This window comes from Canis lupus, chromosome 38 (assembly GCF_048164855.1).
Source record: "Canis lupus baileyi chromosome 38, mCanLup2.hap1, whole genome shotgun sequence".
NCBI classification, from domain to species: domain Eukaryota; kingdom Metazoa; phylum Chordata; class Mammalia; order Carnivora; family Canidae; genus Canis; species Canis lupus.
This window is the reverse complement of record NC_132875.1, coordinates 14,213,388-14,229,153: the sequence shown is the minus strand read 5'-3', so window position 1 is coordinate 14,229,153 and position 15,766 is coordinate 14,213,388. Positions and strand designations below refer to the sequence as shown.

General features: G+C 33.3%; 1 protein-coding gene across 1 annotated transcript in view; it reads right to left on the bottom strand.

Annotated features, from left to right (window-relative positions):
* LOC140626765 (uncharacterized) overlaps positions 1-15,766 on the bottom strand; it is a 441,573-nt gene that overhangs the window by 234,386 nt on the left and 191,421 nt on the right. The window lies entirely within an intron of this gene.

Genomic DNA, 15,766 nt, shown 5'->3' with positions numbered 1-15,766 from the left:
GTGAGGTCAAGAAGGCCATATTAGTTCAATAGTGTTTGAATAGAATATGGCATGCCATACTAGCCATAGCCCTGCATTTTCAGAATTATGTTTTTCAAAAGTAACTCCATTCCTTATCTAGCTAAGAAGGATATTATATGTAACACTATTAGTTATTCTATTTATTTGAATGTTACAAAATGTACTGGGTATTGACAAGAAATAAATTATGTATTACTCCAAAGAACACTGATAATTTATGAATTTCTATTAAACCTGTTTTACTATATTTTATTAAACTTGAGAGTTGTGACCTATCTAGAGATTCCAGTTAAATTAAGCTAATTAAAGCAGAGAGACAGCAAGGGTGAAAATGGCATATATGTAAATTTCTTAATGCAAATTTAAATTAATGAGTAAAGCAAATTTAAGAGTGCCCTGTTTTTATGCAGTTAATATAGAGTTGTTTCTTTGCCAATATAGTCAAGTCACAATTACCATATCTGTAAAAAGCGAATGCTTTTTGAAACCCAACTTTTGTACACTTTTTACTTTTAGAGATTCAAGAAAAGTTTTATAGAAATATTTCCTTTTGATTTTACTGTTGTACTGGTTTTATCTGAGGGTTATTATTATAGAATTTACTTTGTTAAATCAGTATGTTTTATTTTTTAGTGAAATCACTTTGTATTGTTGTTTTATTGTTTTCCTTATTTGTATCACACACACATATATATATACACACATATGTTTAAGATAATAGTTTTACTGTATAAACACACAGTAATATAGGGAAATAGAGAAATAAAAGGGTTGGTATAAAATAAACAAATTTGAAGCTGATTAAAAAAAGATATTAAAAAATGAAGGAATGGGGCACCTGGTGGCTCAGTGGTTGTCTGCCTTCAGCCCAGGTTGTGATCCCTGGGTCTTAGGATCGAGTCCTGCATTGGGTTCCCCACAGGGAGCCTGCTTCTCCCTCTGCCTATGTCTCTGCCTCTTTCTTTATGTCTCTCATGTATAAATAAATAAAATATAAAAAAATGGAGGAAGAAATAGCAAGCTAAGAATTAAAGATATATTTAGATGTTGCCTTGGACATTTGTGTGCCTACACACACACACACACACAAACACAATTTAAATACATTTTCATGGCCTGGATTTTTCTTAGCAGGGTTTTATTTTCAGCTTTATTGAAGTATAATTGATAAATAAAAATTGTATATATTTAACATATATAATATGAGGATTTAAAGCCAGGGGCATCTGGCTGGCTCAGTTGGGGGAGCATGTGGCTCTTGATCTCAGGTTTGTGAGTTCAAGCCTCACACTGGGGATTAAGATTACTTAAAAATATAAAATCTTAAAAAAAAAACAAAACTACATATTGTGAAATGGTTACCACAATCAATGAACACATCCATCACCTCAGATTGTTACCATTCTTTGTGTATGAGTGTGCATATGTGTATGCGTGTGTGTGGTGAGAAGACTCAAGATCTTTCTCAGCAAATTTAAGTATACAAAGAAGTGTTATGAACTATAGTGACCACGTTAGATACTCACTATCTTTATAAATGAAAATGAGTATTTTTTTTATCATTATCTCCACATTTCCCACTTACCAGTCACCAGTCCCTAGTAAACATTCAATGAGCATGGCTTTCTTAAATTCCACATAAAAATGAGATTATATACTCACTTTCTTTCTCTGTCTTATTTCATCAAACATAACATTCTTGAGGGTCACCGGTATTGTAGCAAACAACAAAATATTCATTTTTATGGTTAAATAATATTTCATTTTATGTATTTACCACACTGTCTTTATCTACCCCACTGTTGACAGACACTTAAGTTGTTTCTGTATCTTGGCTATTGAAAATAATAGCAATGAATGTGGGAGTGCAGATTTCTCTTCAAGATCCAGATTTCATTTCCTTTGGATATGTTCCTGGAAGAAGGATTACTGGATCATATGATAGTTCTATTTTTCATTTTTTGAAGAATCTCAATACTGTTTTCATAGAGACTGCAGCAGTTTACATTCTCATCAACTGTGTCCAGGGTTACTTTTTCTCTATACCCTCACCAACATTTAACATTTTTCTTTTGGATAATATTAACCCTAACAGTTGTGAGGTAATATCTCCCTGTGTTTTGATTTGCATTTCTCTGGTGGTGAACACCCTTTCATATGACTACTGACCATTTTTATGTCTTCTTTGTTTTAAAAACATCTCTTTAGGTCCTTTGACCATTTGTAAAATTGGGTTATTTGTGTTTCTGCTACTGAGTTGTAAAAGTTCCTTGTTTATTTTGGATACTAACCCTGTAACAGATACACGGTTTGCAAATATCTTCTTGCCATGTGTATGGAGGCTGGCTTTCCATGTTGGTTATTTTCTTTGCTATACAGAAGCTACTTAATTGCTGTAGTCTTACTTGTTTATTTTTATTGCCTGTGCTTTTAGTATCCTATCCCAAAAGCATTATTGCCAAGACTAATGTCAAAAAGCTACTCTGAGGAACCTCAGTGGCTCAGTCAGTTAGGAGTCTAACTCTTGACTTTGGCTCAGGTCATGATTTCAGGATCATGATGATATCAACTGAGTTACAAGCTTACTTAGGACTCTCACTCTGCCCCTCACTCCCACCCCTGCTTGCTCAACTCACTCTCTCTCTCTCCCTCATATAAGAAGAAGAAAGAAAGAAAGAAAGAAAGAAAGAAAGAAAGAAAGAAAGAAGAATAGAAGAAGAAGAAGAAGAAAAGAAGAATCTTTCTGTGTTTTCCTATAGAACTTTTAAGATTTCAGTCTTACAGCTGAATCTTTATTCCATTTTGAGGTATTTTTTTGTGTGTGTTATAAGCTAAAGATCCAATTTCATTATTTTGGCTCTGAATAGCTAATTTTCCCAACATAATTTATTGAAGGGACTATATTTTCCCCACTGTGTGCTCCAAATTAAAAAAAACAAAAAACAAAAAACAAAAACAAAGTAGTCATTTTTTTGCAGATTTTACATATAGAAGACCTTAAAAACTCTACAACAAAACAAATAAAAACTATCTATTAGAACTAAAAATAAAAACTGATTCCAATAAAACCCTATTAGAACTAATAAAGTTGCAGGAAAAAATCAACATACAAAATTTTAGTTTCATTTCTATACACTAACAATGACCTATCAAAAAGGATATTAAGAAAACAATCTCACTTACAATACTACCAAAAGTAACTAAATTCTTAGGAATACATTTAACCGAGGAAGTGAAAGATATGCACAGTGAAAACTATAAGGCACTGGTGAAAGAAACTGCAGCATTCACAAATAAATATAAGGATATCCAGTGTTCTTGACTCAGAGAATTAATATTGTTAAAACGTTCACACTGCCCAAATCATTCTACAAATTCAATGCAATTCCTATCAAAATCCCAATGGCATTTTTCACAGAAATAGAACAATCCTAAATTTCTATGAAGCCACAAAATACCTCACACAGTCAAAGGAATTTGGAGAAAGAACAAAGCTGGAGGCATCACATCACCTGATTTCAAACTACAGGTTCAGAGTTTAGCTAAACTCTTCCATGCTATTGCTGTCTCAGTATCCATTTGGATTTGGCCAAGAAGTCTGCAGTGATCTTTGACTGACTCCCTAATAAGTGCACACCCTAGGTAACAGCCTGCAGAGTCATAAGCAAATATAAGTCTTTGGTAGTAAGACATCCCCAATAGGCTGACCATATATATTTTTATCAAATTCTTTTTATCTATAAAATGAAGTATCTCTTCACTCTTATGAAGTAGAGCTTATAGGGCAGCCCAGGTGGCTCAGTGGTTTAGCACTGTCTTCAGCCCAGGATGTGATCCTGGACACCCGGGATTGAGTCCTGAATCAGGCTCCTGCATGGAGCCTGCTTCTCCCTCTGCCTTTGTCCCTGCCTCTCTCTCTCTCTCTGTCTCTCATGAATAAATAAAATCTTTAAAAAAAAATAAAGAAGAGCTTATTTAAACTCCCAAATTATGTTAAGAGTTTGTTTCTATTTTGTAATTTCTCTTCATTTATTGATCTAACCTTGTATTAATTTTTGTTATTCCAATACAGGAATAAGATATAATTTTATATTTATATCAACAGTCATACACATTTGTCTAAATTACTTTTTCCATCATGACTAAAATTTGTAGTCATTGATGGAAAAAAATATGAACATGTTTTTGGGTCAAAATCCTGATAAGAGTCAAAGAATTTAGGCTTTTATCTGTACAATGCCAATATACCTGAATAAGAAATATAATACTTTAGGCAAATTAAATAATTTGAAAGTAGCTACTCTTTTGGGAATCTCTATGTATTTGACTTTCTGAAAACAAAACATTTAATTTAAAAAGTTCATATTTTTTGCTGGTTTTTGAGATACTGTTACCATTCATCTGTAAATTAATAATAACTTTAATCTCATTTTATTTATTTTAGTATATCCTCTATTTTACTTAATTTACTTTTCTTGCTTCTTGAGGCCCAGTTTTTCATTGATTTTGATATTAAGTTACACTGATGCAAATTTAAATGTAGTTAGTAACATTGCATATTGCTTTTAAAAGGCCATAGGACGGGATCCCTGGGTGGCACAGCGGTTTAGAGCCTTCCTTTGGCCCAGGGCGCGATCCTGGAGACCCGGGATCGAGTCCCACTTCCGGCTCCCAGTGCATGTAGCCTGCTTCTCCCTCTGCCTGTGTCTCTGCCTCTCTCTCTCTCTCTCTCTCTGTGACTATCATAAATAAATAAAAATAAAATAAAATAAATAATAAAAGGCCATAGGAGGGAAAGAAAAAGAAAACAATAAAAGGCCAATGATGTTTCTGATTCATTAGTATTTAAATAGTGGAAAAAAAATGACATTTGGTACTGTATTTTGTAAATTTTGCATTCCATTTTTTCATACATGGAGGGAAGTCACATCTGACTTATTAGAAAACTTTACATTAAGCTATAAGATAAATATGTATTCAAACATGTATTACCTAGAAGCTTTATGGACAAAAACACATTTTGTTGAATATAAGGACATAAATTATTCCATGAATAATGTTAACTATGCATTTCAGTGATGGCCACAGTCATTCAATTTGCTCACTACCTACTTGTATGTTCTGATCCTTCACTGACATATTATAAAATTAATCACTCAATAAATTACTTATAGTCTGCTAAATGTTTTGTACATGCTGAATGGCATAAAGGCCTGCAGAGCATTGAAATAAAGAAGGCATAAATTCAAATAGGATTTTACTGACTTAAGTCAGAAATCTGTGCTTAAAAAGACAATTTACTTTTTATCACTCTTTTTCAAAATCATCAAGAAGACAGCAAAATGGCCTTTGTACTTTCTGAAGTTGAAAAGTCCTTATATTACCACACATCTCTACAATCAAACAGAAGAGATATTACTTGAGGCACCTTTTAATTCTCTTTTTTATAGACTTGAAGACGGGAACCACATAAGAAGGAAGGACCTCTTCCCATACTGAGTAGGAAGAAAAAAGAAAAAACAAACAAACAAACAAAAAAAAAAAAACAAAAAAAAACAGGGCAGCCCAGGTGGCTTAGCAAATTAGCGGCACCTTCAGCCCAGGGCGTGATCCTGGAGACCCAGGATTGAGTCCTCCATCGGGCTCCCTGCATGGAGCCTGCTTCTCCCTCTGCCTTTGTCTCTGTCTCTCTCTCTGTCTCTCTCTCTCTCTCTATGTCTCTCATGAATAAATAAATATAATCTTAAAAAAAAGAAAAAACAAAAACCAAAAAACCTAAGTAACAAACTAGGTAACATAGGAATATTGTATATACTCTGATAGTTGAGGAAATGAGAAACAAAACCAGACAGTCGGTCACTGTTTTTAAACCTCCAGTTAAGGGCATGATGAAATCCCACAAATTACACAATAAGCACAAATTACACAATGTAATTAAGCACAAATTACATTATAACCAGAGGGGAGCTTACTTAAGACATGGTTCTTAAGATACTGACAGGGTACAATAAATACCATAAATCAATTAAAATTTCTTTTATTTTTTGAAAATGATGTGAGGCAGATTCCAGGCTAACTACATAGATTTGTAAAGATTGCATGTTGGTGAAACATCTATCTCTGACTTCTCTACCTTTCTCTGGTTCACTAACAGGCCAGGTTTACAATTCAGAGAGACATTAGTTCATTCAATTACTAAGTAATTATGCATCACCATTCCAATTTAACAAATAAGGGCATAAGCCCTAAGAAAGTAACTTTTACACTAACTGATTTTTAGAATATTGAGCCTGTTGATTTGAACCAAGACTTTCATATCAAAATACATAGTAACATCTCCCTATTTAGAACCTAGCATCAATTTCCAGAACTCTGAAGGAGAATCGAGGATTTGTTCCACTGCCAATTACACACCACATTAATATGAATCTCTGTTTGTCACAGAAACCCTCCCCAAAGCATATGGAACACTAATTCTTAATTATCTGAAACTGTATTACATTACAGCACACATATGTAGAATGGCACCCAAAACTCATTGCCTATATTTTAACTAAATGTCCTGGGAATAAAAATAGTCACAAATCTACAGCAGACATTGGCTGTTTCATAGTACTTTAAGGAAGTTTTACAACATTTTAACACTCTTGTTTATGTGAGACTATGTTACAGAACATATCATTTGATTTTCCAATGCTTTTAAAAATATATTTTATATTCAAATCTCAGAACAGATCTTAGACATGTTCATGGCAGCAATATTGGTAATCACATACAAAATCAAGGGAGACATATTTTTTAAATTATCTTAATCATAGTACCCATTAAAACATACTCCATAACCATACAGAACTATGAGTTTACTTTTAGAAGGAAATATATATTTATATGTGTTTAGATTTATAGATATATATGTAAAACTAATATTTATACTTGTTTTTAGATTTATAGCTATATAGGTAAAGCTAATTCTGGTGCATATAATGTATCCCATTTATTACCAAGTTTATTTCTCTTATTTTAATATTTGCCTCTAATTTTAAAAATTAAAAAAATTTTCAAAACCATTTTCTTTCTTTCAAATTCATTTCTTTCTATATAATAATGATACTAACCCTTATCCCACATTTGCTTACACAATATCTAGTTAAATATACTTGTTTGCCGGATAGTTGTTGTGACATTCATTTCAATTCACTACTGTAAATTCTATGTTAAAAAATAAACTTGCATATAAATCTGTTTTTTTCAAACAATGAAGGAAGAGAAGATAAGTGAAATCCTAAATATTATTACTGATCTCAGATGTATTAGAGCAGAAAATTTTATCAAAAATTGGAAAAAAAAATGGAAAATTATATTTAAAATTTAAAGGGTATGCATAAAAGAAAGGATAGTCAACGTGCAAGCATAAGCCTTAAATAATTGTCAGGTGAGCACTAAATTTCAAATATTTTATCGAGTGATTAAAATTTCACTTCCAAGTTTCAAAAGCACCTGATAAAAGAAGCTAAAAATGGAAACCAGAGATACTTTATACTTTCTAACTCACTTTGGTAAAGTGCATTTGAATGAAATGTAGAAATGAAGTGGAAATCTCACATACCTGCTTGCAATGCAGAGAATAAGTAAAAATATAAAAGTCAGAACCCCGGGAAGTACAAAGCATTTCAAATTAAATACAGGGTCTTCATATGTGGAAAATGAACAGACCTGACCCACTATTCATTACAGCTCATTTTACATCTTATAAAAAAAATCAGAAATTTTATCATATGGAAAAGGAACTTCAAATGGAAAAGCATTCTACCCAAAATACATCATCTCAGTTCCTCACTTAAGAACATTTTGTAAAACTTATCTACTAGACCAGTAATATCTGCTATATTTATAAGTAAATATTTCAGTAAAAAAAATAAAGACTTTAGTCCTCAGGAAGGCAGAAATTTCTTACTTGTGCCCAACAGCTCTATTTCATAGTCATGAGAAAAGTGCCCAAATGTATTATATGATTTTTGTTTTGTTATAACCTAATGCAAATCACAGATGTGTAAGAAAAAATATATTTGAATGAATTTTGTATGAATTTTAGTATTGGAATTTCACATTTTAGTTATGATATTATATGGTTTTCAGAAAAGCACAATTATACTTTATCTCACGTGATTTTCACACAACAAAGCAAGCAGTTATTCTTATCCCCTTGGAGCAATTAAAATAATTGCAATTAAAAAAAAAAAAGTTTTGTGACTGAACCAAAGCTACACAACCTGTAAACAGAGGAGCCAAGGCACAAAAGCAATTTTCTGGCTGCTATTCTTTTACAAGACTTTGCAGACACTCGAGTCAAAAAAAAAAAAAAAAAAAAACACACACACACACACAAATTCTGTAAATTAAAAAAAAAAAGCTAAAATGAGAATGAGAATATGAGAATATGAATAGCTTTCTTTATAATTTTATATCCTTAGCCCATTTTATAAGGATGCCTATAAGAGAATAAACAAAACAAAACAAAACAAGAGGGTATAGCTTTGGTTAAATATTTCAAAAATATGTGCATATTAAAAAAGCTGAACATTAAAGAAATTAAGTGAGATCATTAGCTCCATAAGCAAGTACTGGCATCTGTGACGTATTGATTTGTGGCAATAAACTACATGTCACAATTAATTTATACATTTTATTTAAATGTTCTGGATATAATACAAGACTCTCAAGAGATTTCATACAATTTTAAAAGTGGATCACTGAGTAATAAAATGGCACACAATATTTGTAAACTAATGCATACAAAAATTGGTAAAGCCAGAAAATGATGAGTTATTGACAAATTTATCAGGTAAGAGTTCTTTATAAATAAAACAATATAAACTTTGTGAGAGTAGGGAAAAAATGCATGAGCATCAGCAGGCAAATCAGCTTGCACAGGGGATTGCTGGAAAGGGCTTGATGCCTCAGCAATTCTCTTCTCTGTGGAAAGAGACCTATTCTTGAATTAAAGCTGGCTAAACAGATAAAGGTTGAACTTTTCAACTGCAAAGTAGGTATAGGAATTGCTCCCTTTTTTACTGAGACAAGCAGTAAAATTTTACTACACATCACCAATTGGGCTTTTCAGCATTAAATACCAGAAAGTCTATTGTGTAGCTGTCTGCAATATAAATGAGGACTGGAGAGGTAAATAGTCATCTAAAACGGTTCATATGAAGATAGAGAATCAAAAGGTAGTAAAGCACCTGTTTTTCTTTGATGAGGTTTCTGACTTTTTGGTATTTCAACTTTCATGTGACAAAAGTACTCTAAGTTAAAAGAGTGGAAAAGAAGGGTTGAATGAAAATAAGAAAAGTAGAAACTGGGATTTGTATGGCTGGGCCAGATGTATAAAATCATTAGTTTTATCCCAGTGACAGAATTTTATGGAAAACAATAAAAGCTACATAAAAGAATGCTGATAGCATCACTTTACTCTCTATTAGCATTAGTTTAGATGTGTATGAGAGTGAATATGCACCAGGGAGAAGAAAGCATGGAGAATTTTTTTTTTGACCATTAAGTTAATGGAGCTGATAAATGGAATTGTAACATTGACACTAAGTGACAGTCTTGTTCCTTTAAAATCTGCTGTTTCATTCTAGTTACTTCAACCTTGAATTTCTAATGTGTGCAGCTATTACATTTAATAGTTGTGTTTGGTGATTTTATGTGATTCCAAAGAATAATAAAAGAAATGCCACTTCTGCCTGGGTAAAGAAAGTTAAAACACATTAGTGAAATTTCAGATCTATATCTACATATCTGTTAGAACTTATTTAAATAAAATCCATTGATTTTTCAGACTGAAGAGCAGAAAGAATGATGCCAAATAGCAAATGAAGGAGACTTTTTTTTTTCTTCCTGTATTTAAAGAACCAGAGTAGAGAATAAAATTATCCTTTTGTTTTCACATAATTGTTCTGTTCCTGTGAAGGCAAAACACATCCACATATACATTCCTGGAGAGAGAAAAGTGGTCACTTTCTACAACTTTTCATATGCAAATCTAACATCCAGAAAAAAAAGAATACTACTCATGGGTCTATGTTCTTTTAGATGAATAAAATTTAATAATGTAGTTCAGAAAGAGTGCACATGAAGTTTTCTTTGTCAGCGTTCTTGGGAAAATGTGTTGTTAGAAGTGAAAAATAAGGACTGAGATTCCCTTTGTTAATTGTACTTGAAATCCAGCCAACAAATTGAATTAGGCATATATATTTTCTTAGAAATCTAAATTATCACACTTCATATCTCCACAAAATTTTTAGTTAGACTAATAAAAATTTAGTGCCAGTTTTAAAAGTTCTATTTATTTATTTATTTATTTATTTATTTATTTATTTAAGAGAATGAGAGATGGGGGGGGGATAGAGGGGGAGAGAGAATCTCAAACAGATTCCTCCCTGCTGAGTGTGGAGAATGACATGGCAGAGAGATGGCAGGGGATGGCAGGGGATTCCATCCCTGGATCCTGAGTTCATGACTTGAGTCAAAACCAAGAGTTGGACACTTAACCAACTGAATCACCCAGGTGCCCCTAGCACCCGATGTCTTCTACAGGAAAAATTAATCATGAGTCCAGAACATAAGTTCATGGACTTTTATATGGAAAAAGAACAACTCTGGCTTAAAAATGAGATCTGTTGAAAGGAAAGAGAGAAAGGGGTTGGAAGGAGGGAAAGAAAGAAGGAAAGAAAGGAAAAGGAGGGAAGAAAGAAAGGCAGGCACACAGGAAATCAGACTAAAGAAAGACACAAATAGACTAAAAACTGATCCTTAAAGTTGTTCAATAATAAGTTATTCTGATTTTACTCATAAAATTTTAGAAGATCCAAATTCGTAAAAATACAAAGCTAACTAAATAAATACATGAATGGATGTATTTATGAATGAAGAATGAAGAAACAAACTCAGGGAACACCTATTCCCCAAAACTGCATCTTTCATATCAAAACCAAACCAAACAGACCAAAGGATTACTTATGTAAAGTTATCATGTACACAACTGCTTGCTGAGGGGTGAGGGATGAGTTTTCTCTAGTTTATATCCATATCTAGATGGGAATATTGAAACCGTTGATCTGTTGTGCCTGAAAGTAAGTAAGATACATGGACATAAACATTTTATAAATCTGCATTAAATAAGCACTAGCTAATGCTGGCATAGTTGATCAATAAGTAAAAGTTCAAGTGACTAATTGATTATTACAATTTTTTTCCCAAAGGACATTTCAATTAACTGTAATCTTTGATGGGAAAGTTACAAGTATAAACAGATGCTTTTACAAGTTGGCTATATTTATTGATTGACCATGAGGAATAGTGACTCTGGTTGTGTAGCTTACCCCTTGTTTTAAGGCTTCTCTGCAGTGCTTTAGTTTAGAATATCTTTGCTGCCAGGTCAAGGTATGAAAAAGACACCAAGACCTTTATCCATTCTTACTCTCAATTGTTTATTTATGTATTCATATATTTACATACTTTCAACATGAGTCTGTAAGGGATTGATGGGGATTTTAATCAGTCTATTATATATTGCTATAGAACAGGTAACTAAAACATTGTCATGTAAACACAATTGTTTTTATTTTCTTACATAATTCTTTTTTCTGATTTTATTGAAATATAATTGATATATATAAGATATATAATTGAATTCGTGTGTACAACATAGCCATTCAACATTTGTATACATTGCGAACTGATCACGACAATGAGTCCAGTTAACATCTGTCACCATACAAAGTTAATATGATTTTACTGGTTGTATTCTTCATAGGGTACATTACATTCCCATGACTTATTTATTTTGTAACTGTAAGTTTTTACCTATTGATTCCTTTCACCCCTTTGCCCCCTCTCCCCCTCTGACATGACTTTTTAAGGTGAGCTGAGATCAGCTGGGCCACCATTATGGTGTGGCTGCATTTGGATGGAGGGTAGAGATTAGAATCAGCTGGTTCACTGAGATGACTGGTGTAAAGGGTTGAAGCGTAACCCATTCCAAATTCACATCTACCTACAATCTCAGAATATGAACTTATTTGAAAACAGGTCATCACAGATGCAATTAGTTAATGAAAAGTCATGCCAGATTAGGATGAACCCTAAATCCAAAAACTGGTGTTTTTATAAGAGAAAAGAGAGAGAGTCACAAAAACACAGAGGAGACACACACAGGAAAGAACACTACATTAAGAGAGAAGCAAAGATTGAAATGACCTGTATAATGGCAAAGGAATGCCGAGGACTGTTGATAACCTCCATAATCTAGGAGAGACACAACAGATGCTCCCCCCTAAGACTCCAGGAGAAACCAGATGCACTGATACTTGATTTCAGACTTTTAAGCTCCAGAACGGTAAGAAGTAAATTTGTTGTTTTGGGCCACACAGTTTGCAGTAATTTGTTCCTGCAGCTCTGATAAACTGATACAACTAGCCTACTCTCTATCTTCATAAGTTTGGCATCCTTCCCTTTCACGTGGCTTTGCCACCATGTCTCTGTACATGTTCTCTCCAGCTGGACAGACAAAATTCTTTCATGCATGCTCAGGGTTCCAAAAGCAGAAGCTGTCAGGGTTCTAAAGGCTGAGAACTGCAAGGATCATTGAGTTTTTTCTGCTAAATTTTACTGATTTTGTTTTTAAGATTTTATATTTTTATGTCATCTCTACACCCAACGTGGAGCTCTAATTTACAACCCCAATATCAAGAGTCCCATGCTCCACTGACTGAGCCAGCCAGGTGCCCCTCTGTTAGTCTACTAACTGAAGCCACACTCAGATTTTCTGGGAGGAGACTGCAGCAAAGATGAGGACCAGGAGGTATATATTTCATTGGTGGCCTCCAATGTCAATAGTTTAATAGTCGGGATCCCTGGGTGGCGCAGTGGTTTGGCGCCTGCCTTTGGCCCAGGGCGCGATCCTGGAGACCCGGGATCAAATCCCACGTCGGGCTCCCGGTGCATGGAGCCTGCTTCTCCCTCTGCCTATGTCTCTGCCTCTCTCTCTCTGTGTGACTATCATAAATAAATAAAAATTAAAAAAAAATAGTTTAATAGTCTCCCTCACATAGTTAACAAGGCCAATTTCAATCAAGGGGTGTGGGTTAAAATACATTGTAAAGCTTTAAGATTTTATATCAAAATAAGAAACAGTCATCCCATGAGACAAAGGAATCAGAATTTAGCTGTTTTTCCTTCTTATTATTTCCATCTCATTAATAACTGTTAAGATATATTTTTTTTGGTACACACACATGGAATCTTCAATTTTTGACTAGTAGCTACTCAGGCAAAGCCAGGTTAAACTACATTGTTCTTACTTCTGACTTTGAGCTCCTTGGGAAAAGACCAAAATTAACAAAAAATAATGGCTTTTAAGTTCTAAAAATTTCTTCAACCTCTCAGTTGGAGAAAGTATCGCTGCTGCTTAATTATATAATGTGAAGCTTTACAGTAGAGTGTGTAAATGTGACATACAAAGATAATTTCCTGGCCTTCATGAAGCTTTTAACCTCCTAGACAATGCAGGCAATGCACAAGGGTAAAATACCAAACAAAATTCCAGGAGCAATAATAACCCTGATGAAAAATAAAGTAGAATTTTAATTAGAGTTCGCAAAGTTTTTCTGAGAAGATAATTTGAACAGAGACATGAATTGGCTAAGAGAGGAAGCCACTTGAAGATACAGGAGAAGCTGCAGGCATAGAAAATAGTGAGAATAAAGGTCCACAGATAAGAAGACAGTAGGAATTTCAAGAATTTGGGCAGCAACATTTCAATAGTTTTAGTTTGGTCCAAAGACTATTATTTCTTTCATGCCTTATTCTTTCCTGATGAGCCAAAACCACACTGGCTCAGCTAAAGCTGCTAAACAAATCCTTGTCAATTAGCTCACCATTTAATAGCATCTTGCCAAGGCACTAGATTTTACTGATGGCTTTTAAATTTTTGCTGCCAAAAAAGATTTACTTCTTTAAGGATTTCTTGGCAAAAATTGATGCATTACTCCCATCAAGTTGAAGTCACAACTCAGAATCAACTGAAAGAAATCATATGTGTGCCTTAAAAGCCTATTATTTATCTCAATTCCATATGCATCTTTCTAAATAAAGGTTCCTAGAATTTTTTGGAAGCTTGCAAATTACTGAAGTATAAAACCCATCAGAGAAGTTGGAATGAAAAATCCAGTTTAAAATCACGACAGCATTCATGTATGTTTACTATTTAATTATCTCATTAAATAAAGCCAACCTCAAAGAGGCATGTAAGTTGAAAAAAAAAAAAAAGAAAAAAGAAAAAACAAAACAAAAAAGGTATTCACAACAGGAGGTATTGAGCTTATTTTTTACCAATATTTAAATAGTAATGAGAAAAGTACCCAACAAGTACAAATGCATTTTTCTGTCACCTCTGTCAATTTGATGTCTTAAGAAGAAACACATTTTCTTCGACAATTATTTCACTTTATATGGCTATCACCATTCCAAGTGCTTTGGTGTTCTGTTCATTTGAGTTGGTACCCCAAAGAGTTCCCCTTAGTTTTTGCCCTGCCTTTAGTACATTCTGACCACTGAGACTATCTTGGCAAAACGTGGCTACTATCCATGGAAAATACGCAATATGTAGCAGAGATTCCCAAAGCCACATTCTGGCCTACCAGCAGTGCTCTTTTGGAAACGTAATTTTTTTTTTTTTAATTGAAATTAGAGTCAATTAAGGTACTTGTAAAATTATCATAACTGTCTTTGTCTTTTAATTGCAGTGTTTAGGTAATTTATATTTAAATCTATGATTGGAAATCTATTTTCTATTTGTCTCATTATTTGTTACCTTTTCTCTTTTTCTACCTTCTTTAGAATAACTTTTTGTGATTTTATCTCCTTTTTTGGCCTCTGGCCTATTACTCTATGTTATTTTAGTGGTTATATAAATAGAGCACTATACTCTATCATATTGTATCTTCAAGCAATATACTATGTTCCATAAAATTATGAGAATCTCCCACAATATACTACCATTTGTCTTTTCCCGGCTTTGTTGTTCATGTTATGACATTTTTTTTCTATATATATTTTAAATCCCACAAGGTGTTTGTTTTTTATTTGGTTTAATCAGTCCATTATATTGTATAGAGATTTATAATTAAAAAGGTATTTTATATTTCCCCACAATTACTCTTTTCAGTGGTTTTCATTCTTGTTAGTATGATTTTCCTTCTGCTTGAGGGTTTTCAGTTAATATTTTTTTCTGGTACAGATCAGTTGGTTATTATTTATTTCAACTTTCTATGTCTGAAAAAAAAAGTCCTTATTTTTCCTTCATTTTGAAAGATATTTTTACAGGAGACAGATCTTGTAAGTTGGCAGGTTTGCTTGTTTTTTTTTTTTCCTTTCAGTACTTTAAGATGTTTCTCCTCTGTTTCCTTACACTGTATTCAATGAGAAGTTTCAATGAAAATGAAGAGATTTATCTTTGTAACTCTGTATAAGATGTGTTAGTGTATACTTGGAACTCATGCTGCTGTTTTCTGAGCCTGATGCCCACTTATTCCTATACTTTTTCTGGTCAGAATCTTTCTCCCAAGATATTCATCTGGAGCAATTCTATACAGCTTGAAGGTTTTGGGGTGGGATGCTTGGGTAATTCAGTGATTGAGTGCCTGCCTTTGGCTCACGGTGTGATGCTAGGGTTATGGGATGGAGT